Source organism: Protopterus annectens, chromosome 5.part0, assembly GCF_019279795.1.
Source record: "Protopterus annectens isolate FY-2018-M chromosome 5.part0, PAN1.0, whole genome shotgun sequence".
Lineage (NCBI taxonomy): Eukaryota > Metazoa > Chordata > Ceratodontiformes > Protopteridae > Protopterus > Protopterus annectens.
The window spans coordinates 867,390,478-867,416,032 of NC_056735.1; the positions used below are offsets into that span (position 1 = coordinate 867,390,478).

The 25,555-nt window shown below is 38.1% G+C and overlaps 1 protein-coding gene across 1 annotated transcript in view; it reads right to left on the reverse strand.

The window, feature by feature from the left end:
* LOC122802867 (four and a half LIM domains protein 2) overlaps positions 1-24,967 on the reverse strand; it is a 388,073-nt gene extending 363,106 nt beyond the window's left edge. Inside the window, exon 1 of the mRNA XM_044072664.1 lies at positions 24,654-24,967. The gene's annotated coding sequence lies outside the window, so the exon portion shown is untranslated. The remainder of the gene's footprint in view (positions 1-24,653) is intronic.
* Between the last annotated feature and the right edge of the window lie 588 nt (positions 24,968-25,555).

Here is a 25,555-nt window from a genome sequence, read left to right on the forward strand (position 1 = left end):
TGATGCTGGTATTTCCAGGAGTGCAATCTCCTGTGCTGATGTGCTTGATGCTGAAATGAGATCTAAGAGTGGGTCAGCCCCCCCCCAGCCAAGACCAGGCCCTTGTGCTGCATCCAGCCCTGGATGAGACATGGGACAGTTCCAGGGTTTTGTAAGGACAGGATAAGTGAAAATGACCATTGCAGGAAGAAGCAGTCTGCTAAGTAGGAGAGATCTGTAGGGGTCAAGTTTTATTGTTGCAGGAGCTCATGGACAAATAAGCAAGAAATCATGGATAGTTTTCTAGATCAGCATAGTATGTGGCCATGGTAGCTGTAGGCCAAAATAGTCTTGATGAAATAGGTAAGATACCCTCGTATTCTCTTCCTGGGTGTCTCACATGGTGGCTGCATTGAGATTTATTTAAACTTTAAGTGATATCTGATTGCTAATTATAAATAAAAGAAGAGAGCAGGTAGAAAAAGGAGTTATTTCAGGCTTTGGAGAAGCCAGGTAGTGGCAGTGTAAGGCCAGGAGGACAAGATACCAGAGCCCTTAAGTGAGGCAGGACACTAAATCAAGCAAGTAGGCAGAGTGTTGGTAATGGGGTATGTAGCTGATAGCGGGTTTCTAATTAGGGTCAAATCGGATGCACTGCAGTTCTAGTTCCAGAGTCAGAGCTGAAGTTTAGGAATCAGAGCACCTGTGCAAAGAATCTAATAGGACGTAAAAAAAAAATAGGCAGTTGAAAGTTGCAGTGGGAAAGGGCTGATGGGGGGGAGTGCAAAGGAGTATAAGAAATCAGGAGTCAGCAGCTGATATATCTCTAGATCAGTGCAGCATATTTGGCGGACAGAGGGATCCATGTGTGTGAGTTTTTTCATGGCATCAAATCAATTCTTTGTGTTGGTTATAAGAGGGCTCCTGAATCTATTGAATGCTTTTCTGTTCCACCTGTGGCTCAGTGCTGTTGTGGATTTGATTTTTGCATGGAAGGAATTGTAAGCTGTGATGGAAGTTTGCAGGGAGGCATACCTCAGGTGACCTGTAGGGGGATGGCATAATGCTTATGGTGTCTACCTCATACACACAAGATAGAGAGTTTGAGTCTCCCCTTGGGAAGGATGGCTAGGCTTATAAAGACCTTGTACAGTCATTTGTTTAGTAATCACCTATGAACCTTTATTTTGCATTTATAGGTTTTCACAGTATTCATATCATGTCCTATTAGATTCTTTCTTCCTGAACTGTTCCCTTCATTTGTCTCTACCCGCTCCGTTCACCCTGTGGGCTCACTCCGCTCCCCTACCCTGCCCCCTAATCTCACCCGCCCCATCACCTCTACATTTATTCTTCCCATACTCCTCCCACTCATATCAATTAACTAATCATAGTTCTCTCCTCATCACCCCACCCACTCTTACTCCTCCCACTCCACTATCCCCTACACCTCTCTACTCTTAGTCTCCTCCTCTCCTCCTTGTAAATTAATATAACCCCATCTACTTCCATACCTCTCCTCCTCAATAGCCAGTTCACTTCCACTATACTACTCCCTTCAATACTCCCCATTCTAAACATGCCCTCCCCAATCCTCTATACTGTCCGGGTCCCTTGCTCCCTTCTTGTACTACTAATTCCTCTTTACTATGCTAGTTCTTACTCTTCCAAAGTACCCCCATGCCTACCTTCTACTCAAACTATCCCTTACACTCACCTGCAACCACTTTTATGCACTCATTTCCACTCTATATCCTCTTCTCTTATTCCACCTAACCTACTGTACATATTCAATCCCAAACACTTCTCCACCACAACTAAAACTTTTACCCATAATCTATTGCTAGCCCCAACCAGCTTCCTATTATACAAACCCAAAAGGCTAAAAGTTATTTCCTGTAATGTCCTGGCCTTATCCGGAGATATCCATCCCAACCCCGGCCCTTGTCTTACTACAAACAACTCCTTCCCCCCAACCCTACTTCTCCCACTATATATAACCCTTTCCTCCCATCCCCTTCTTCTTCTGCCTTCTCTTACAACACTCAAGTTCTTCACAATCAATGCCCAGAGCCTTAACAACAAAGTACACCAAGTATAAGCTTGGATTAGCCACAACCAACCTGACATCTTAGCCATATCTGAAACCTGGCTAAAACCCCATATTGCTGACTACGAAATCTTACCTCCTGGTTTCCATATACACAGAAATGACCGATTAAATAAAAAAGGTGGCGGCTCTGCTCTAATCTACTCTAACCTTCTTTCCTTAATCCCTCTTCAAACCCTAACTCCACAATTCAAAAATACTGAACTAACAGCAAGTCTCATACGATTGAATAAACATAAGAATATCTGCATTATTTCCCTATATATCTCCCTAGGTGACAACATCTCTACCATTAAAGATATTCTTCATTGGGCCACAACTGAAATAAAGTATGAAACCTACATTCTAGGTGACGTTAATATCGATTGGAATAAAATCAACACTCCTTCTCCCTCCCTATCCATTAACCTCTACAACTTCACCCAAGTAATCCACTCAACCACCCGTCCTAACAAAATTCACCCCCCAGGATCCATTATAGACTGGATTCTAGTCACCCATCCAAACAAAATAATTCTCTCTGGCACTATCCCAGACACCTTTAGTGACCATCTCCCTGCTTTCATTCATCGCTCAGCTAACTCCACCCAATATCAACACCATTACATTCCCACTTGCAGTCTTAGCAACTTCAACCCCACAACTTTCTCAAACATTTTTAAACAAATGAATTGACAAATCCTCAATACTCTTCCCCTTGACAAAGCTGTAGAACATTTCAACTCTGTCTTCCTAAATACTCTTAACTCCCTATCCCCTCTAAGAAACAAACGAGTCAAAGCTAATACTGCTCCTTGGCTGCCCAAAGAAACAAAACAAATCATGCACCACAGGGACAAATCCTGGAAGCTTTACCAGAAGAATAAAATGCCTACTACCTTGCTCCAATACACACAACTCCGCAACCATGTAAAAAAACTAATCACCATGGACAAAAAAAAAACTACTACAATAAGCTTCAGTCCAACAATAATAAAAACCCTAAACAATTCTGGAAATCAGTTAATTCCCTTCTCCATCCAGGGTCCAGGAATAATCCCTGCTCTGACCCTAGTATAACTGACATTGAACTGAGCTCACATTTCAACTCATTCTTTACAGAATCCATAGCTAACCTAACCAAAACTTTCCCGAACAACAATCCACGCAACTCTCATTCTTCACCACCCAACAACCCTAATAACTGTCCCCTTAATTTCCAGCTCAAACCAGTTTCAACCATTATTATAAAAAGGCTCATATCCAAACTAAAGCCATGCTCCAATGCCCCTGATAACATACCCTCCTCCTTCCTCAAATGTGCTGCTGATGGTATTGCTCTCCCAGTCAGTATCCTAATAAATAGATCCTTAAAAGAGTCATATGTACCCAAACTCTGGCGCTCAGCCTACATTCTTCCTCTTCACAAAGGAGGCAAAAACACCAATATTTCCAATTTCTGCCCCATTGCCCTACTCTCTCCAATATCCAAAATTCTAGAAAAATGTGTCCACCACCAACTTATGCCTTTCTTAACCCAGAATCAACTCCTAACACCCACCCAACACAGCTTCCGCCCCGGCCACAGCACCATAACTGTCCTACTCTCCTTCCTAGAAACAGTCAATTGGGCCTGAGATTCTGGACTCCTAGTATCCACAGTACTCCTAGATCTCTCTAAAGCATTTGACACCATTTCCCGCAAACACCTTCTCTTTTACCTCGCCAACCTTAATCTCTCTGCTAATACTCTATCCTGGTTCTCCAGTTACCTATCAGACAGATCTCAAGCTGTCAGATAGAAGAACTCTACTTCTTCCTTCTTACCAACACCCACCGGCGTTCCCCAGGGGTCCATCCTCAGACCCATGCTTTTCAACATCTTCATTAATAACCTTCACACTGTCATCCCTGACACAACAGTTATCCAATACGCTGATGACTCAACTTTAGTCTGTGCTGCCTCTAACCTTCCTGAACTACTGACTAAAACCCAAACAGCATTTTCTACCACTGAGAACTGGATGCACCAAAACCATCTCTCTCTCAACTCAAATAACTCAAAAATACTACTTTTCCCTCCCTCCAGGGCTTTCTCTTATGACAAAAATGCTTTCAAAGTCCTAAGCCAAACCAACGCTGCTATAGAAGTGGTCCCTTTTGCAAAACTTCTTGGCATTACCATAGACGAACACCTTAAATTTGATATCCACATACAACAAGTTAGGTATGCTCTATAGGAATAACCACTTTCTCTCCAACTCCTCAAGGCATCCTATAGCAACTACCTACCTCCTACCTTCTTTACTATATGGAGCCCCTCTTCTAACTAATCTGGCTTCTTCCAACACCTCCAAACTTGAAAATTGCTATAATAAGATCTCTAAATTTGCAACTAAATCCAAAACCTCAACTCACCACTGCCTTACCCTACAATCTCTGAACTGGCTAGAACTCTCTAACCACCTAGACTATCTACAACTAACCATCGCTCACAAATTAATATTTTACCCAGATAAATGCCCAGCCTTAACAAACATCCTCCCCCCATACATCCCAAACAGATCTCTGAGATCTGAACACCAACATTTAATTTCTATCCACAAACCCAAATGTCCTGCTGGCCAGCTTCTACTCTCTTTTTCCTCTAGGCAAGAAATGGAACTCTGTCCCTCCTTCACTTAGGACTATACCAAACTCAGAAACCTTCAAGACCCAACTTTTCTCATACCTGTCATCCAAATGGAAATGTTCCTGCTTACACCCTACCTAAATTTAAGAGAATTCCCCAATGAGTTCTTCATACTCCTTGCTCCACTCTTCCCTCTAACTTATATTTCTATTCTCCTAAAACAGACTTAAGCTGTCGGTCAATGATTAAGCATTCTCTCACCTGACTCCGGGTATGTAAATATTGTAAATATCACAGTATTTCTACTGTCTGAACAGCAAGTATTTACCTTACTTAATTAGAACATCTGCATGCAAACTGTCCCCCCCTTCTAGTTTAATAACACAAGAACCTTAGATCTTTTATTTTACAGGCAGTTGATCATGCTGCTCTGAATGGCAATACCTGTAAACTGTGTTCTCTTTTATCTGTTAACTGTGTTTTATGATGTCCATTTTATACATTTGCATTTCCTTACGGTATGAATTTTATACATGTATCATACCTTTAACATTATGTAACCATTATTGTATTGCTTATGGAGCTTTTCTCCCCAGGCCTCCACTGAAAATGGGCACTTTCTGGCCCAGTGGACTTCCCCGGTAATCACACTGAAAATAAATAAATAAATAAATATAGCAGCAAGCTGATGTTTGTACGCGGTTACCTTGCAGCAGATCAGTTTAATGAGCAGTAGACACTTCTGATGGGGGGAGGTAACTTCAAGTAAGAGATTGATATTGTAATTTAAATCAGGCACGGGTTTCATTATCATTATATGACAGTAGCATACAATAGGACGACATTTTTATGTATCTGAAATTATGCTGTCTTATTCATCCTCTGGTTATAGTGTTATTACATTCTCTGTTTCCATTAATTAAAATTACTTGTTTAGGCCCTCATGATAGGCTGAAGGCCCTAATCTGTATTATATTGCTCGAAGTTTCTATTACAGAAGGTATTTTAACATATTGTATTTTCTGATAAGCTGAGTGCTGGTTTGTGTGGTGTCTTTGTGTAAGTCGTTGTTTAATAGCTATGAAGACTAGTTTAAGTTATGGTGTGTTTCTTGGATTGTTTGGTAATAAATTATAGTACTCATTTCTCACTGCATTAATAGCATTATATGATAAAGTGACCTGCAGATTGTGGTCTCTTTTGAAGTGATTTGTTGTATCTCATTTAAATTCATTGTCTTGACTTGTGCGTATGTGCAAGTAACAACTGTTTTGCTTGAGGTTTTTCAGCAGTGGTCTTTCAAGCCTGTACTAAACTGCCATTTCATCAGCAGCTGACTCAGTTCAAAGGTCATTCGATCCTCATTGCTTACTTTTTCATCACTGACAGCCAGGAAACTGCAATTCTTTGTCAGGAATCTGGATCTGCAGTGTTACAGACAAATGCTGTTGTGATACAAGAACGGTTCATTTTATAAAAAATAAATTGCCTCATACACCCACTGTATTTAGGGTTGCCACCTTTTCAAATGCCCAAAATGGGACATTTGTGGTACAAACGTCAGATTTTGCAGGCCGACACATACACCAAGAACAGAACTTCACTTTTTTGCCTAGATAAAAGCTTATTCTTGTAATGTTTTAGTTGCTTATTCTGTTTCTTATAACATTTAGGTGGTTCAGATACAGAATAACTGTTTTATGCAACTATTACATAAACTATAGGAAATAATTTTGTCCTAAAATCTCAGGACATTTGCCATTTTTACAAATTTTTTGCAGGACACAACTGCCCAAAGAGGGACTGTCCCTCGCAAAGTGGGACAGGTGGTAACCCTAACTGTATTTACCTCTCCATCCAAATACAGACCCACTTAAACTGATAGTCAGAACACTTCTCACTGTGTCGAACTTTACTAGTGCATAAAGAAATCTAATCTAACTGCATCTGTGTCCCTGCATCAAGCATGTCAAAATCTATTTACAAAGATCATAGGATATCAAAATCTCCTATTGCCTATATCCTTAAAAAATGTACATACCCAAAATGCATTTTTCTTAATAATTAAAAATTTACCATTACATATTGTTTTGGCCACTGATTCATGTGAACATGTTTATTACTGTATTAGTGATCCCACTAGTGATATTAGTGAGTATCCATTCTCCTAGTATTAAATTCCTGAAATATAATAAGAAAAAATTACTAATTTTCCTCAGTGATATAGTTAACAGGTTTTCATCATTATTTCTTTCACTTCCCATCTGGCTGACCCATTATAAATCTACCATTCAGCCCTTTGCTTGCTGGTACTTACAAATGATGAGCTATAGAACATTCTTGTTTCTTGACCGGAGATGTAGCTTCACTCTTTAGAGGGTGCCGACTGTGAAATGATGGGATATTTTTTGCTGCATTCTTTCTTATAGGAATTTCATCAAATGGCCATAACCTGGCTGATCCTTCACTGTCATCTATGGGATCATACTTTGGTAATGACAACATTGTTCTCGTTCATTTCTATCCCATAATCTGATTTTCCATCTCAAAAGCTAATTTTCCCATTAGCCACAAGACGGAACTGTCCTAAATTGAGTATTTTGTCCAAAGATAGTCATATTTACATTTATCAAAGTTATGAGTTTGCATTTAATCTGGGAACTGTTTGTTTTTAAGTCTGCCAGTGTTCAATATTTGGGGCTTCATTTTAGCATCTGTAGAGTACACTTCAATGACAGCATTGCTGTTACTGGATAGATCTTTCCTGAGGGTTAAAGAGTGACACAGGGGGTGGGTAGATTTAGGGTCTCCTCTTAGCTTTCAGGGAATGGGTAAGGGGATGATGCACCTATGATGAATTCTGGGATGGTGTCTAGCAGACAGTCAAAATGTTTTTTTTTTTAATTAATTATTTTTTTATTAATTTGTACAATTTTGGTCCTTCCCTGTGTCTCCCACTAATGTTGTCAACTCAAGATCCAAAACCTAACATGAAACAATGTGAACAGGACTATATACATGCAATAATATGAAGAAGTAGCAGGTATGCTTTGGTGCATGAGCTGCAGCGAGTGTGTGTGTGGTGTGTGTGTGTGTGTGTGTGTGTGTGTGTGTGTGTGTGTGTGTGTGTGTGTGTGTGTATGTGTGTGTGTGTGTGTGTGTGTGTGTGTGTGTGTGTGTGTGTGTGTGTGTGTGTGTGTGTGTGTGTGTGTGTGTGTGTGTGTGTGTGTGTGTGTGTGTGTGTGTGTGTGTGTGTGTGTGTGTGTGTGTGTGTGTGTGTGTGTGTGTGTGTGTGTGTGTGTGTGTGTGTGTGTGTGTGTGTGTGTGTGTGTGTGTGTGTGTGTGTGTGTGTGTGTGTGTGTGTATGTGTGTGTGTGTGTGTGTGTGTGTGTGTGTGTGTGTGTGTGTGTGTGTGTGTGTGTGTGTGTGGTGTGTGTGGTGTGTGTGTGTGTGTGTGTGTGTGCGCGCGCACGCGTGTGTGTGTCTCTCTCTACCTCTCTCTGTATGTGTGGCCATTTAGTATGCACAGGAGTATTAACTGAGACTATTCTGGTCTTAGACTACTGCCACCCACAAAACCAGAGAAAAAGTTAACAGCAGCTAAATACTCAAGCTGCCTTGACTAACATCCCCTTGTCAGGGAGTCTAATTGGGCTAAGACCATTAGCAGCACAGCTGAGTACCTTATCCCATGTTACTGGGCCAGTTTCATATTACTGCTTTTGCACTACGACAACAAAACACTTACTGTGATTTTTAATGCTTTTGTTTTAATGCCTGAGTAAGATGTTTTGAACATTTCGTTACTATTTTCAGTTTTTAGCATTTTTTCACAAATATATAATTATGATGTGGATTTAACCTATGTTGTCTTCGAGTTAATCAACACTTTCCCTACCAATCTCTACTTAAACATTATTCCTCAATCATCAAAGTAGTATTTTTTCCTTTCACCTATGTTACCCTGGAAAACAGAGCGTGCGATTTGATATAGCCTTGAGTGGTGACACAGAGATATTGTCTATCCGGTACTTGTTCTTCCCTTGTTGGCACTCAGTGACCATTACTCATATACTGTATGGTTGTTGTTACTCATATACTGTATGGTAAACTGTAAAAAAAATAACCATGAACCCCAAAAAGACAAAACTCATATTTTGTGGTACCCACCAAAACCTCAGCAAACTACCATATCTCCTCACGGGGTTCCTATTAGATGACCAAAGACACATTCTTTTGAATGTGTCTTGGTCGAACTTGAAAAGACGAAAAGGCAAAATGACGAAGCGGCATATAAGCGAATTCTTTCCCTGAGAAAGAAATTGCTTGGCTGCGTCCGTTACTTTGCTATTTTCGTCACTGTAGTGCGATCATGGAGTTGGTATATTTTAGTAGGGGGGTGTGGGGGGAGAAGCCCCCCCACTTTATGTTATGTTTTAAGTGTTTTTTTTATTTGGAACAGCAATTTTTTTCCCTTGGAAAAAAAAAATCTCTGTTCTAACTATTCGAGTTTGTATGCTTTCGCTTACATGGGGTCGATAAATCATTGTTCGCTTTTCTACGCATTTGATGATTTAATATAGACCCTCCTCACCATTTATGTATAACACCCAACCCACTGAATGGGTCATATACCTAGGAGTAACTCTTTTTTCCCAACCTAAAAGTTGCTACATGCATTAACAATTTAAAAGCTAAAATAAAGTCTATGCTCTTTGGCTGTCATCAAATATTACAGTCCATCATACCAAAAGGAAGGAATGTCATAGGTAAAAACATCCACCAATGCCAACTAGAAAACACCCTGCCTTTACTAAGCTACTCCTCCACTAAAAGCTTCAAAGACACACAAACTCTCTCTAACAAAATATGCTGATTAATTCTACTATCCCCATAAACAGGCATCAATGCATCACTCTTCATCAAGTCAAATGATTTCTCATAATGGAGAGAGCTGATCTTCTTATCTGCCTTATCCACAAAACTCTGTATAATGAAACGCTCTCCATTCTCACACATAAAAGTAAAGATCCCCTTACCAGCTTCATTCAGAAAAGTACAATGCCCAAGTACTTATTAAACACGTTGTCCTCTTCATAACATCCCTTTCAAGTTCTGGTACCTAATCTATTGAACTCATTCCAACCTGACCTTTGCAACATGAAAAACAAAGCATTCAGAGATAAACTTTTTATCTATCTTAGAAAGAGCTCTACCTGCATATACCTAATGTCTCCCTCCAGTAACCTAAGCTGACTCCACGAATATGCATGTGCCGCACATGTTGCTCAACACTACTCTATCTCACCCTCACACTGCCCCAACTAACACAACTACCAGTCCTACTCTAATATCCCATCCTTCATGTCGAACCACTATCAATCTCCCACTAACATTGATGCCTTTATAGCGAACCATCTGCTAAAGCCTTTCCTGATATTTTGTACATATGTATATATATGCATATTTTTGTTATTCTATACTGTATGGGTATGTAATATATATGGGAAAAACTCATCTGTTATACGATTAAGTATATATATATATATATATATATATATATATATATATATATATATATACTTGTAATCTACACTGTACTATTTTAGTTTCTATTCTATAAAACTATTGTACTGATGTTCTGTAACTCCTAGGCTGTAGCTGATATGGGTGAATTTCTGTCAGACATGTTATTTAGCTAATGCTAGAGCTATTTAGGGGAGTGATGGAGGGTAATTTACTTTGATCTGAAGTACTTAGCTTTATGCCTACATATGACTTGTTTAGTAATGTTCATTAGCTTAGTATATTACTCCCTTGAGTTAGGAGTGAGTAATTCTTTCCCCTGAAATTCCAAGCTTCATCACATAAATGCATAGAGTTTTCAAATATTGAGAGTACCAGTCAATTTTATTACATTTAAATAGCCTAGAGATTATAGGGAAGTGTGCATTTTGAGGGTCTAGTAAAGGTTGTGAAAAGAGGTTGGCAACAGAGTTTGAATTAGTGAGGTTGTGAATTGGGGAACAGTGAATTGTGGAAAGATGGGCTTTCAGTCTAGTTATTTTTGTGGGAGCTTTGGTTCTATTGGAAATAGTTCTAGGGGAATATTTTATTTTTAGATATTGTATGTGAAATGTTAAAGGGCAGTTGTCACTGGAGGAGGGGGTAGGTGATTTATGATAATGGATATATTGTTGTGGTGGGAGGTAATTATGAAGTCAAGGTTTGAGTGGTGGTGAGTTTTAAAATTAAGTCTGGTAGGCCTAGTCACCATTTGAAGGATTGTAGGGCTAGCAAGAAGCTCTGTCTTGTCAAGGTGTAAGGATAATTATATAATTATATGCTTGTCTGATAGGATGTTTGTCAACAGAGCAGTGAATTTTGCCAGGGAGTTGGTGAGGTAGATCAGCAACATAAAAATAATGGTAGCCATTGGTTTGAAGTCTAGTAATATTATATATTTGGGTTGATGGTCATTGGTGGAGTTGGCTTGTGCTACTACACACAAGTTGAGTGTTGGCCTGTGAAGCTGCATGACACCACCTCCATTACAAAGAGCGGGGTGGGAATTAGTGTGGTAATTAAAGTCTTTGATGAAATGGTTTAAGTTATGGTGGTCATTTCTGAGACAAGGTTCTGTAATGATAACTGGATCAGGGGAGTTTGAAGAAAGAAAGGCACTGATTTCATCAAGTTTGTTGCAATAAGTAGTGCACAGGACAGATGTGACTCTGATGTTACAGAAGATGGACAATTTTGCTGGAAACTGCTGTGGTGCTGGTATTGTGTAGGTAGTGGTTGGCTCGCTGAAGTTGGATGAAGTAGAACTGAGAGGAGATGTAGATAGACTGAGAAATAATGAAACAATGATGGGATGCTGGAAGTAGGAGGGAGTAGAATACCGAGTTTGTGTGTACCTCTTGTTGATATGGGTAAGTGGGAGATGGGAGTTGAGCGAGGCTTGCATTTACTAGCATAACTATTGCTGAAGTAAAACAAAGTCAGCTGTATGTCTGAGTGATGTTACTTTTTCCTTTATAGCATTTGTTAAGTTAAAATTGTACAGAATTTGTTGTAAATGTAACTTTAGTAAAATATTTCTTTTGTTTAGGGAGGTAGAAGTTAGCAGTGGCAGCAGGAGAATTTTGTTAGTCAGCATAACATATGATGTCCTGATCCAGTAGCATTTTCAGTTTTGGTTGTACATTTTGCACCACTGAAGTTACTAGAGATTCTTTCTTTTGTTTGTTACTTTCTGATTAAATATGAGTCATGAAAGAAATGGAATACTGGCCTGCTTATCCTTTTATACACACTGATGCTGTGTCACAGTTCACCTGAATTCTGAATTGGAAGCAGAATTTGAATGCTACATTCATGTGGAGGTGGGGGATGGGAGAAGTTCCACACCCTCCTCATGCAGACAGTTTCATCTTTGCAGCCTTTTATTGAATACTGTCAGCTGTGAGGTTAGTGACCTCAGAAAACATGGGATTTTCCCATGTAGTGACTTATGTCAACACAGTACATTTTCACATTTGGTGATAGTTGCAAAAGTGTCCCTTGCACACACAGTGTGTACTGCTGTGGTCATCAACTATGCATGAAATATTGACAATATGTTTCTTTTTATTTATTGTTACTCCAAGAGAATAGCCGCGGTGGTGCAGCGGTTAGTGTTGTCCTCTCACAGCAAGAGGCTCTCCCGTTCGATTCTTGGCTGGAGCGCCTTCTGTGTGGAGTCTGCATGTCCTCCCCATGGTTGAGTGATGTTAAAGACACGCAGGTAGGTGTGAGCGTGAATGGGCGTGCCTTCGTTGAAATATGGGCATTGAGCTGGCAACTTGGCACCTTAAAAATCCACTGCCAATCATGAGCGGACCGGAGTTCCGCTGTGGCAACCCCTAACTGGGAAAAGCAGAAAGTCAAGTTACTCCAAGAGAATAATACTAATGTAAAATCAGACAACATATCAACAGATTTTGCAGAAGTAATATATAAGTTTAAAAGTATATAGTGAGAACACAGTAACAGTCACAATGCCGAATAAACTCGTATTTATGAAAAGCTCAGTATATTTAACAAATTTATATACAGTCGATCTTACCTTTTTGTGACATTATACAGCACTTATAGCATTTGCAGGTTAATATCTGTATGATGGCGCTGGGCAGCACATGATTGTGCTGGTTACTGATGAGCATGTGACTCATTCCATTCCTGTAGTTTTACTCTCGGATTTATTTAATATGCATCTTACAAATTACAGTGAAAGTAGGGTTGTTATGTACTTACTTTACTGCAGATGTGACGGTGAAAATGGCAACAGTGATACTATTAATCAGTTTCTAATTTAGGATGGAAACATTTGTCTTTGCATCATATTCAGGTCAACATGTAAAGCAGTAATGCTGCTGTTCTAAGGTATACATGAGCAAAGAATTCGCTAGCATCACTCCCAGTAAAGCACTGCGACTTCTTCTTTCAGCTTTTCCAGGCTAGGGGTCACCACAGCGGATCACCTGTCCACTCATGATTGGCAGTGGAGGTTTACAGTGTTGAGTTGCCAGCCCAGCGCCCAACCTTTCACAGAAGGCACACACACACACACACACACACACACACACACACACACACACACACACACACACACACACACACACACACACACACACACACACACACACACACACACACACACGCACTCACACCTAGGGCCAATTTGGAGTGTCCAATCCACGTACAAAAAATTTAGGATATGAAAATTGAAAATGTCTGTGTTTTTCTGTATTAATCATAATCACTGAAGTAATGCATGAGGATAACTTGGTAACCTGGCACATACAAAGACGTAAACAGACTTACAATTTATTAAAAAAAGTTTTCTTGATGAATGCAGAAAGAGAAAATTTGTAAGCAACCTTTTAATAAGTGATATTTTGATGATAGAGTATCCCTTTTCATCCTTTTAGTTTAATATTTGTGCAGTTTAAGGTTCTTGTTCACACTGTGTGCCATGATTCTCTTTTCACCAGTTTTAATTTGCCTTCCTCTCTTTGTGCCGGCTCATGTTTATCGTGTTGACAGCACTGTATACCTCACCATAGTGGAATAGATGTTGTGACTTTTTCTGCTGTCAGTGAGTGTTGCTGTCTTGTGTATATTCTCTGCTAAAAGCAATGGTATCAAAAAAGTCTAGGTATGCTGGCATTGCAGTGGAAGAGGTGACTGGACAGTGCTCTACCAAAAAGTCATGCCCCACCATTATGTTCTGCAGCATGCTTGCTCCACCATTGTGTTCTGCACCATGTTTGTCCCACCATTATGTTCTGTACCATGCTTGCCAGACTATGGCACATTTGTGTGCTTGGATATATGAAAATGCTGCAGCATATGAATAACATTGACATACATGTGTGCAGTTTTGCATCCAGTGTGTGCATTTTCTTTCTGTGAGCAGTGTAAAATACTGATACATAAAGCTGTATTGTGAATTTTATTACTTAATAGCATTATATGAATATGACTTGACACCTATTATATAGATGTAACAAACCTAATATTTTTGTGAAAGCTGGAAGATGCATGTCTATTATTTCTCCATTATGGAAATATCTATTAAAATAAATTAATTATTTTAGAAATATACCATAATGTACTTTAGAGAGCTGAATGTAAGCATTGCTACACAAAGAGTACATAACTACAGTTTAATGAGTTATAGCTCTGCTGTAATATCACATGCCAGACTCCTGACACATCTGTTGAGTGGCAGTAGCATTTCTCATATACAACCATTTCATATTTTTTAGTTACTAGCAGCCAGGTGTTGTCATGCATACTTCCTGCATATTATCTTCTACTTTGGTTAGACGAGTAACAAAATTGTGATTGAGTTGTATTGCCTGTGACTGATCTGTATCTGGTTTAGAAGCATACCTCTCCACCTCTTAGACCAAGAAATCTGGACAAAGCCATAAATAAAAGTGGGATAAAGGCCCAAAAATAGGGACAATTTTTAAATATTGATCTTAAAAACTTACAAAGTTGATAGAATAACAGGTATTACATTTGCATACATTTTTGGAAGGGCATGAAGTCTGTAACTCAAACGTCTGTCATTATTTTCTTACTTCAATCCCTAATGATTTGCTGCTAATTTGCCAGAAAACCACAATTTTATGAAAAATGGACCGAAAATATGAGGCAAAAATCTAAGCATTCTGCGAAAATCTGTACAGCTGGGAGGTATGTTTGGAAGGCATCATCTCATGCCTGCTAAATTTGTCTGAGGGTAACATTATCCCCCATACTGTGTAAACATCAGAGGCTGTGCACGTCTGCTGCACATCTCTCAGTATGTATGCATGAGTGTGTGTGTGTGTGTGTGTGTGTGTGTGTGTGTGTGTGTGTGTGTGTGTGTGTGTGTGTGTGTGTGTGTGTGTGTGTGAGCTTGAGGGTGGCAGGGTTGGTTGAGGGACATCTCCCATATTGCTACAAGCACTGGTTTTATCTCATCAGTACCATTAGCAGAGTTTTTGGATCATGTGGTTGGGGAGCTGAAAGTATATAAAGTCGGGGAGGGGGGGTTGCTCAAGTTATAAACTTGGTTTTAACATAATGCAAATATATAGATTTAAAGTACACATCAGTAGTTAAAATACAGGCTCATGAAACTATATAATATAAATTATACAAATGGGAGAATTGCTGCAGTTTATAATTATAGCTTGTCTTGCCAGCATGTAAATTCTGTTACATATGCTGTAGTTCACAGTTAATGCATACAAAAGCATATATTTTTGCATTTTATGGCATCACCTTGGCACACCTTTAAGGAAGATGCCGCATATAAGCTAAGCTCTATTACTGTGTATTATTGTGCAGGTTTGGGGGAAAAGGAGTGTTCAGGTGATTGGGCATAATCGGCTTATCTGCAGAGCTTGCAGCACGGTCTCATAAAGGAGTTCAACAGTGAACACTGGTGCTGCCTGGAAGTAATATTATCCAGTGAACAAGGGTAGCTCATAGGGAACAGTACATCCCTGCAATTAATTGTTGTTCTAACAGTTTGGGGACAAAATAGTTCCACTTTATACTCCGGAGCTGTGAGACAGGTATTGTAACCATTTATCATATACTACAAGAACAGTGCTCATGTTTTATTGATGCTATTCTGAATAGAGCTTTGGAGGTAAGAGATGATACTGCTATATAGTTATTTACTATGCAGTGAACAGTATCTTTGTAAGGGCTACTGCGCTGTTAGCATGGGATGTTATTATAAGTGGAAAATTGAGTCCTTCAGCTGTGAAGTGGAAACTATCCAAAGGATGATTTGATCACATGGAAAATTAATAAAGAGTTCAAAACTGACTCCTTGAGCTGTGGTGTGGAAACTATTGAACAGATCATCTGAACACATGGAAAATACTAAATCTTGGCATCTACTGTCATACTGTCTACACAAATGGATAAGCTGGAGTTCAAGACTGACCTGTACAGATGTAACATGGATGCCATTTCCAGTCAGCCACCATACAACATAGAAAATGCAATATCTGCACAAATACAGTTATATGGCTAATATTAGCGACTGACGACGTTTAGGACTGAACCCAGCAGCTGTGATGCTGAGTCAGTATTCACTGGGTTTACTTGAATTCGTTGCAGCTGAGTTTGTGAAGTACCAACTCGAGTAACTCAGTTTTATCGAAGCCTTTTTTCTGCATGACTAATCAAGCATTTACTGATCAGGACTGGAAATGAATGAAAAATATTAAAAAAAAAAAAAAATAAAAACATAATGTGCAGTGCCAAGACCCTGTGCTCCCTCAAGTAGGGAGGATTTCTCTTTGTATGACACTCTTACTTAATTATACTGTTAGAGATTGCATAATCCCTATCATTTGGATATTTTTTTAAACCACAGCAAGAACAAATATATAGCTAAAATATACCACTGATGGATATTGAAGAAGTATGTTTATTGTGATTTTACAATCCAGCATGATACTTTATGATACTGAAGTAAAGGTGCTGCAAAAGTGTCATGTTGAAGTGCTAAGAGTCAATAAATAGAGTTCTTCAATATGTGGGTTATTCCCTCTTCCCCCAGGTTGTGTGATTTTGTACTTAGTATAAAGTAAGTGTTTTGGGCCGTCACTTTCAAAATGAGTGAAAGTGCATGGTGCTTGTGATACTACAACAGATGTTTTCTAATTGTGGCATGTTTTTGTTCTTAGACCCATAGTTTAACATTGCACTTTTTGGTGAGCACAGGCTTTTATCAACTGAATTTGCTGAGCTGATTAGGTTCATTGGTAGTTACTAGGTATGCAGTTCAATAGACCACCAAGGAGCCTACCCCAAAGTCCCAATTGCTCCAAAGTACTGTCTGATTAAATGACTTTTTCAAGGTCACACACTAGGCAAATGAAGGCTGAGGGAACAAAACCATGTACCATAGAATGTAACTTGCCAATAGCTCTGAACCTTAATCCTCTGCACTGACTGCCAGACTAATAGATCTACTGAGGACCATACTCAGGATCTTCTGCATGTTATGCAGATATGATACCCACTACACTACAGAACTCAAAAAGAGAATTTGAATCTCAGTCAGTGGCTGTAAGATTAGAAGTCACAAACTCTGGTTCTTAAAATCAGTACTCTTAATCCCTGAGCTAGAAAGCAAGGAACTGACAGTGCTCAGTAAACTCAGTTACAATACATTCAAATAAACAGCATGTACTAGGTCAACATACAAGAAGAACTTGCTACCAACTTTAAACCATGTAGTTCATATGTAATGCACTTTCATTGACACTAATTAGTGCCCATATTATTTTTTGTTGCTGAATGCATTGTACTGTGGGTGTGTCACAATATCTGCACAATATTCCATAATAAGGAGGCATACTGTTTAGCTCATGATTATCATGTGTGTGTTTCTTTTGATACTTTATCCATAGCCTCTTGTATTAATGGTGCTAAATACAAACAAGAAAAGAAACAAAGTTTAAAAGAAAAGGTTGCATTTTCATTAGATCTTGGTCTGAGGAATATTTCATTACTGAACACTGGTATAATTTGTCTTAAATTTACAAATAAACTATAACAATGCACAAAAATAAAATGTCATTGTACCATTATGTATGCAGCTAAATTTGGTGGTGCCATAGGGCAAATGTAGGTTGAAAACGTAAAAGCTCAGGACAAATTAGAGTTCTAGCAAAGCTGGAATTTTAAAGTGGCAAGCAAAGTTGGCTATTTGATAATAGAAGTGATAGCTAAGATAGAGAAGTATTTTAGAAAGAGATTTTGAATTCCTCCTACATTATGTGTGTGCGTCTGTGTGTGTGTGTGTGTGTGTGTGTGCGTCTGTGTGTGTGTGGGGGGGGTTAAGCCTTCTCACCAAAAAATAGTTTGCTAATTTTGCAGAGGCTACGTTTATTTATTTCCAGTTTGTTAACAAATAAGTAAGGTGGTCAGCTGATTGAATTTTACCAAGCTTCAACCGGTAAGAATGGTTCAGCTTAACTTGAGTAATATCAGTTTTAGCTCTTTACTTATGCTTCTGACAGCATTTCTCAAAGTAAAGTACTTATTTTTATCCAAAGCAAAATACTGTACATTTGTGCCCTATGATCTTTTTTTCCCTTTAAATCTTGCAAAACTAGTTTCATATGTCGGCTAGTGCTTCTGACAGTGCTTATAAAAGTAATATGTTTTTTATAGCATTGTAGAAAAGTTAAGGCTTGATGAGAAACCCTTTTATAGTTCCAAATAATGTATCACATTTGTAAATCTTGTTATTTTAGTGTTTTATGCTATTTGTGATATATTTCCAACATTTACTGAAAGAGACCTTGAATTGCGGTGGTGGTGTTGCGGTAGCATTGTTGCCTCACAGTATGACGTTGTCCTGTTCGATTCTCAGCTAGAGTGTCTTCTGTGTGGAGACATGTGTGAATGGGCGTACCTTCATTGAAGGTTGTGTGTCAGAGCTGGCAACTCGGCATGTAAAAATCTACTGCCAATCATTAGCAGACCAGAGTTCTGCTGTGGCGACCTCTAACCGGGAAAAGCTGAAAGAAACAATAACTGAAAGAGACCTTGGAACTCAAAAAAGTACAATCAAACCTGGCAGGGTTGGTGTGTAGAAGTTCTGTAATTCAATGCTGTCATATACAAGTAACTGAAATATTTTACAATTTGTATTACTAAATAATATGTGTCTATTATTTTGGTATTAATGTTGTAATCTATTAGAACTCTTAGGGAAAGGGGGGACCCCTTAGAAAGAAGATGGATGGATAGGTCCACAGATCCACGTAAATGTCTTAATTTAAATAACAATTGATACAGGAGAGAAGCAGAAAAGTCTAATCAGAAAATGATGACACAGTTCTTTATCTCTTCATTAACATATATAGTGTTGAGAATGAAGTCTGTTATTTTTTCATGTGAACTCTGTAATTTAAAGCTACTGAAATAGTTACTAAGATTGATACATTCCCAGGCTATTTTCTCAAGCATCCTGACCGAACAGTCTGCGTGCAATTTTTTTGGTAATATATTACACAATTTCTTTGAAAATATTTCTCTAGAATAATAACAATGCTAGGGAAAATATTTATATAAATATACACACATATATATATATATATATATATATATATATATATATATATATATATATATATATATGGGTCACCTTCATTTCACCTAAAGTTCATTTGCCCAATAGAAATTTCAGGCAGCCCAATTGCCTGACAATTCATTTGCCCAACAGTTAGAAAAAGGCAAGTAAAAGGTATAAGTCCTTTTCCCTACTGTAGTGCGATCCTGGAGTTAGAATATATAGTTGGGGGGGGTGAAGCCCCCCACCTACTTTGGTTTTATATTGTGCAGTTTGTTTTTTTATTGTTCACTAAAACCAACGTAGATGGGGGGCTTTGCCCCCCCCCCACATCCCCTAACTATATATTCTAACTCCAGGATCGCACTACTGTGGAGAAAAGGACAAAAACCTTTTACTTAACTTTTTCTAATTGTCGGGCAAATTAACTGTCACGTAATTGGGCTACCTGAAATATCTGTCTGGCAAATTTACTGTCAGGCAAATGAAGGTGACCTATATATATATATATATATATATATATATATATATATATATATCAGCATGTGTGTGTGTGTGTGTGTGTGTGTGTGTGTGTGTGTGTGTGTGTGTGTGTGTGTGTGTGTGTGTGTGTATGTCTCTGTGAGAAAGAGTTTCTTCCTGTCTGTGTGTAACTCAATACAAATCTCATATGACTAAATCAGTCATTAATTAAAAGTCCTGGCAGGCTATTCTCTGTATTAAGCTGAAGTGCTGTCCTTTTTTTGAGTACAGCTCTGAAAATAATCCAGTTTAATGTGAATTAGTTAAAGCTAATAAACCAAAACAGGTTTTGCTTCTTTTTTGATACCTGATGTTTTTTTTTTTTTTTATTTGATGAAGAGTTTGGTTATTCATTTAATGATTTGCCATGACGCTTTTATTTATGTTATGCATGCAGGAAGGTTCTAGTTATGCCAGAGATATACTTGTTTTTTTTTTTTTTTTGTAATTTTGTTAATACTCTGCTCTTTAGTCTGATTAACCAAACTTTTGATAGTGCAATTTGTGTGTTTGTAAATGATATCACATCATTGTGTTATTTTGGTTTTCCTTGTGATTATCACTGTCTTCTTTGTTTTCATTGGAACTTACCTGTAACGGGAGGGACACAGACCTGTGTAATTACAACAGTAGTATGCCACAGAGGCAGTATACTAGCCTGTTGGTATTCTGTTCTTTTCCCATTGATTTCTAATTTACTTGTCACCTTTAAAAACTGGTATGAATTTCCTGCATTTGTACAGTTGTGGAGCTGTCCTCATGTGTCTGTAATAAAACTAGTGCTGGTGAATCTGTAGAACTTTTGATGAGATTCACAGAATAGGCTGACCAATGCAAGACTTTAACTACTTGTAAGGAGGTAAAAGCAAAACACAGAGCATGCCGTCATTAAAAATATAACACAAACAGGCCAAGGGTCTGATTGTCTACTCTATAACCAATTTGTTTTCTGCATTTTTCCAATTATTTACTTGGCTGTTTATTATTTAAATGCACTTACCAAGATGAATCAGTCTCATTTAAAAAAAAAATGTACTTACAATTACTGACAAAGCAATGAATTGAGCATTCCACTTAATACTGGAATGCACATAGACCACTTACAATTAATTAAATTACACATACCAGACCAGCTCAGTATTATGTTAATCACTAACTTTTAATGTCATGTCAGGCTTACAGTTACTTCAGAGAGAGAACGATAAAAGGCAATGAAAGAAGAAGGTAAATGACAGTAGTAGAATAAGGTAAAAGACAAGCACATCTAATAAGGTGTTAGTTCTTCCACAATGATTTACTTAGTATGTGGAAGGTTCTTTGTTTGAAAAGCTAGTGCTTGATGCTGACTTTCACTTTGACGTAACTAAACAGAACACACCTAGTCAACCTACTGAAAAAGCTATAGTTCTTATCTGTTGTGTTCATGTTTGCAGACATAAGAACTGCACACTCCACCCAGCCTACTTCCTCCCAGTACGGCAGGGAACATCTCTTCAAGGATCACATTGCACTCTTTACACATGACATTTTATTTATTTATTTATGTTACATTTGTTTACCAGGATAGTCCAACTGGATACATGTCCATTTTCAGCGGAGGACCGGGGAGAAAAGCCACACATAGACAAACTTACATAGATTACACAGAAGTTAGCAAACAATTATAAAAACAAAGTGATTATATACAATGGGTTAGTACTGTTCCCTAGTAGGGACTCACAATTCTCATGGACAGATAATTAAAAGTAAGATACATCAGATTGGAAGCAGAGCTTGGTGATGTAGTTACAAGTTATGATAATAGCAGAATATGCTTTTAGTTTATAACAATGCAACACATTGCAATCGGACAGCTTTCAGTACTTAATTTTATGGACAGGTTGTGTTTCTTTCCATATTTACCTTCTTGCTTAGTTTTTTTCATTAGTTTATGTTACTAACAATTGCAAATTTATACTTCTTGCTTATGTCCCTTAATTAGAAGTACACTGAAGTGTTCTTTCTTTTCTAAAAGATCCCTTTGAAATAAATGAAGTTTGTGTGTGTGTGTGTGTGTGTGTGTGTGTGTGTGTGTGTGTGTGTGTGTGTGTGTGTGTATGAATACATGTACAAATCACATGTGTGGATGCGTGCATCACTGTGTGGTTATTGGTGTTGGTGTGTGGGTGCATGCGTGAGGGTGCATCCATATGTGCACACATTTGTGTGTATGTGTGCACACACATGGGTGTGTTTATATGTGCCTGTGTGTATGTGTGCATGTATGTATATGTGTGTGAAGATTGTGGTTCTGTGTGGGTGTATGCATGGGTGTGTGCACATGTGTAAGTGCAGATACATGTTTGCTTATGTGAATGTTTGTATGTGCGTGAGTGTGTGTGTGTGTGTGTGTGTGTGTGTGTGTGTGTGTGTGTGTGTGTGTGTGTGTGTGTGTGTCTGTGTTTGTGAGTATGTATACTTGGACTTTGGTTATGGTGGAGGTAGGAAAAATGGACTACTCACGTTATATTATATTATATTATTTCTAATTTGTTGTAATTATTTAAACTGCAGATGTTTTTGTTTTATTTTTGAAGATTGTAAAATTATTGTTCTTAAAATGTTTTGTAATAATTTGAAGGTTTACTCCCCTGCTTCTGCTGAAAATGGGCTTCTTTCTACCTAGTCAGTTTTCCTGGTAACCAAATGTCAATAAATAAATAAATAAAAAATATAGTGATCTATGTTATGTAAGAACAAGGACTAGTTGTAAACCACATCAGAAAAAAATAATAAATCTAACATGTTGGAGCTTTTCTCTTTTTCTAGTTTCTGTCATTGCCTGAGCAAACAAATCCCATAGAGAACATGCCACTGGAATAAGTTCAGCTACCTGGGTTATCTGGTTAATGGCTGTGTGGCACTGATAATAAGAGTATGAAAAATCCCCAGAAAGTGTACAAGTATATATAGCAGTAGCATGTTGTAGAACTGTGCTTTTCTTGACAGTATAACAGAAAAGGCTAGTTAGAATTTGTCTCAGCCCCAACTTTGAACATGATGGCCAACACTGAAAGCTATTGTATAGCAGACCTGAGTTCTTCTTCTGTCCATGTCAGGTGATTGTTGAGTGACTCTGAATAAGTATTTAAATAACCATGCCCATGGTCCAGTCTTAAAAGGGTGAGGTTAACCAGTCAAACAGAGTATGTGGCATTATTAGTAATCTGCGCATTGATGGAAACCTCCCAAATGATGCTCCTGTTTGCAGAACCCTCCCCCCCTTTCTATCTCATTCCAGTGTCATTCAGAAGCAAGACTATGTGCATATAGATAAGATGTTTGCTGAAATAGTTTTATTATGACACTGTTTTAACTGATAATCTCATCTACAGTCTGCATGAAACATTGAATCTGCCTTCATTTTTTTCTTATTTCAGAATATAGTGAGTGATGTGCATATTAAATTTATAAAAAAAGTATTGTCCTGCTTCTACATATAACTGTGGACAAAGGACCACAGAACAAATTAAGATTTTAATACTTTATGCCAACTAACAGTGTACCATGAAACATGGCACCAGACACACAAAATGCAATATGCATGCTAGACTAACAGTGACAAAATACAATGCTTTAAAATGCAAAGATGACTACATCACATGGTAACATTGGCAAATAAAATTTCATTTTTCTTAGCTGCACTCAAACTGATAGCTGTCAGCATATCCCCGGTAAAGTATCTTCTGTGGTTTGGATGGCAGCCTCCAGCAAATACAAGTTCAGTGTTCAGGCAGGGTATAGCAACAAACTGTCTTGGATAAGGAAAAGTTAAAAAAAATATGATAAAGGTACCATACCTTTGTAAGGTACAAGATGATTTTGCCTTATTTTCTTCCAGGATTTATTTATAGCAGTATTTGTATGTCTTTGACTATACTTCGATCAAGCCAAGAAGGATTTCATTGACTTCTTGTGCACTGTCCGACTGTATTCTGTTTTAAATGAACTGAATCTGTTCCCTTAAATGTACTGTTCAAATACAATATCCATCATATAAACATTTATCTTCAGTCTGTACTTTGCATTCCATAAAAAGCATGCAAACTAATGCCCTCTTAAAGTACACTGAAAGCTGCTATAAAATTTAAAATAAACTACATCCTCTTTAACTCTTTAGTAAGCAAGTCATCTGCTGAAGACAAGAATGTGCAGTCAAAGCTGTCCGATCACTCTGCTTACCCTTTGATATATAGAAGTATGCATGACCATGCATGTAAGTGATGCAGAGAAGCTTATTTGTGTCTTATCAGTTTAGGTTAAAAAATTAAGCTGGCAACTATATAATTCTTATTTTGCATGATATCATTAGCATTACACTAATATTCTTTAGTCACTATAATTTAGCGAGGCAACCACGGTCTGTCTCTGAAAGTGTATTGCATGAGAATGTTTTAGGATTAAAATGGAATTTCTTACTGAGTGAGTGAAGAAGAACGTATTGCTACTGAAAGTATATGCCAACAGCTGATGAATAAAAAATATGGCCGGGAGTAATATACAGGGGCCCTCATGGGACTATTTCATGTGTAAAAAAACTTTTACACACATGCCTAAGGAAAACATTCTACTGCGTATAGGTAAAATAGCTGAAGATGAAGTACATCCCACAGAAGCCAAGAAAATGCACATATAACCATACCATATTTTACTTCTGTAAAGCATTTATTTGTTTATATCACACATTTCCACAGCTCTGGCTGGTCTACCATTGTGAAGAAAAAAGGGAACATGAAATGCCTTACCTTGCTGCTGTGGAGTAGTGTCTCTGGTGCCTCAGTGGAGAATAAGAAGGCAGGAACAAGCACAGAGGCTTACTGCTTTACTCGATTACCCAACCTGTGCATTTAGCACACTGACATTCCTCTGTAAGATGAGCTAAAAATATAATATCTCCAAAGAGCTGGCAGTCGACAAGAGATAAGAAGCAGTGGAGTGATCAGCTCAGCTAACCTTTTAAGGCATTCAGGACACTACAGCACCAGTCCTGGAACTGGAAAGGTTCAGCTCTGGCTCATAGTAATGTTATTTGCTTACTGGTTCACTTCAAGTATGAGCAGAGCTAGGGTACATGCCCAGATCTTACTGTATGCCACAAGTCTAGGAGAAAGAGCCTGACTTTATTTTGGTGATGAAGATATTGAATCATGTAGCACACACAGTGACTAACATTCTGTAAGATGACTGCTTTGGAAAGAAAACATACTTGGAACTGTAAAGGTGTTTTTTCTATTACCATAAAAGGTTATACTCTGCAAACAAAAGTGACAGTGGAAAGACATTTAGTAAGCGTTCCTGAATTTATTATAAACTAGCTTCTAGCCCCCCTAACTGCTTACACACTTGGCTGCTAAATGTCATTAAACTGTATCACCTGGATTATAGACAATAGTAGTATGAGTCATATTGATAAATATTAAAGTAGCACTGGAATAAGACAAACTTAACCCAAGGCATGTATAATATGTAACGTATTTCTAGATTAAGTGTTTCTAGGAAAGTTACAATGCCCTTAATGTATCCAAGGCTTTGTGTAACTGCAACAGCTAATCTGCAGGTAAGGAAAGTCATTACGGTGGCTTACAAATAAACTGTGCAATGAAGTAAATAAAGTGACAACAGAGTATATAAAATCAGTGACAGTAAA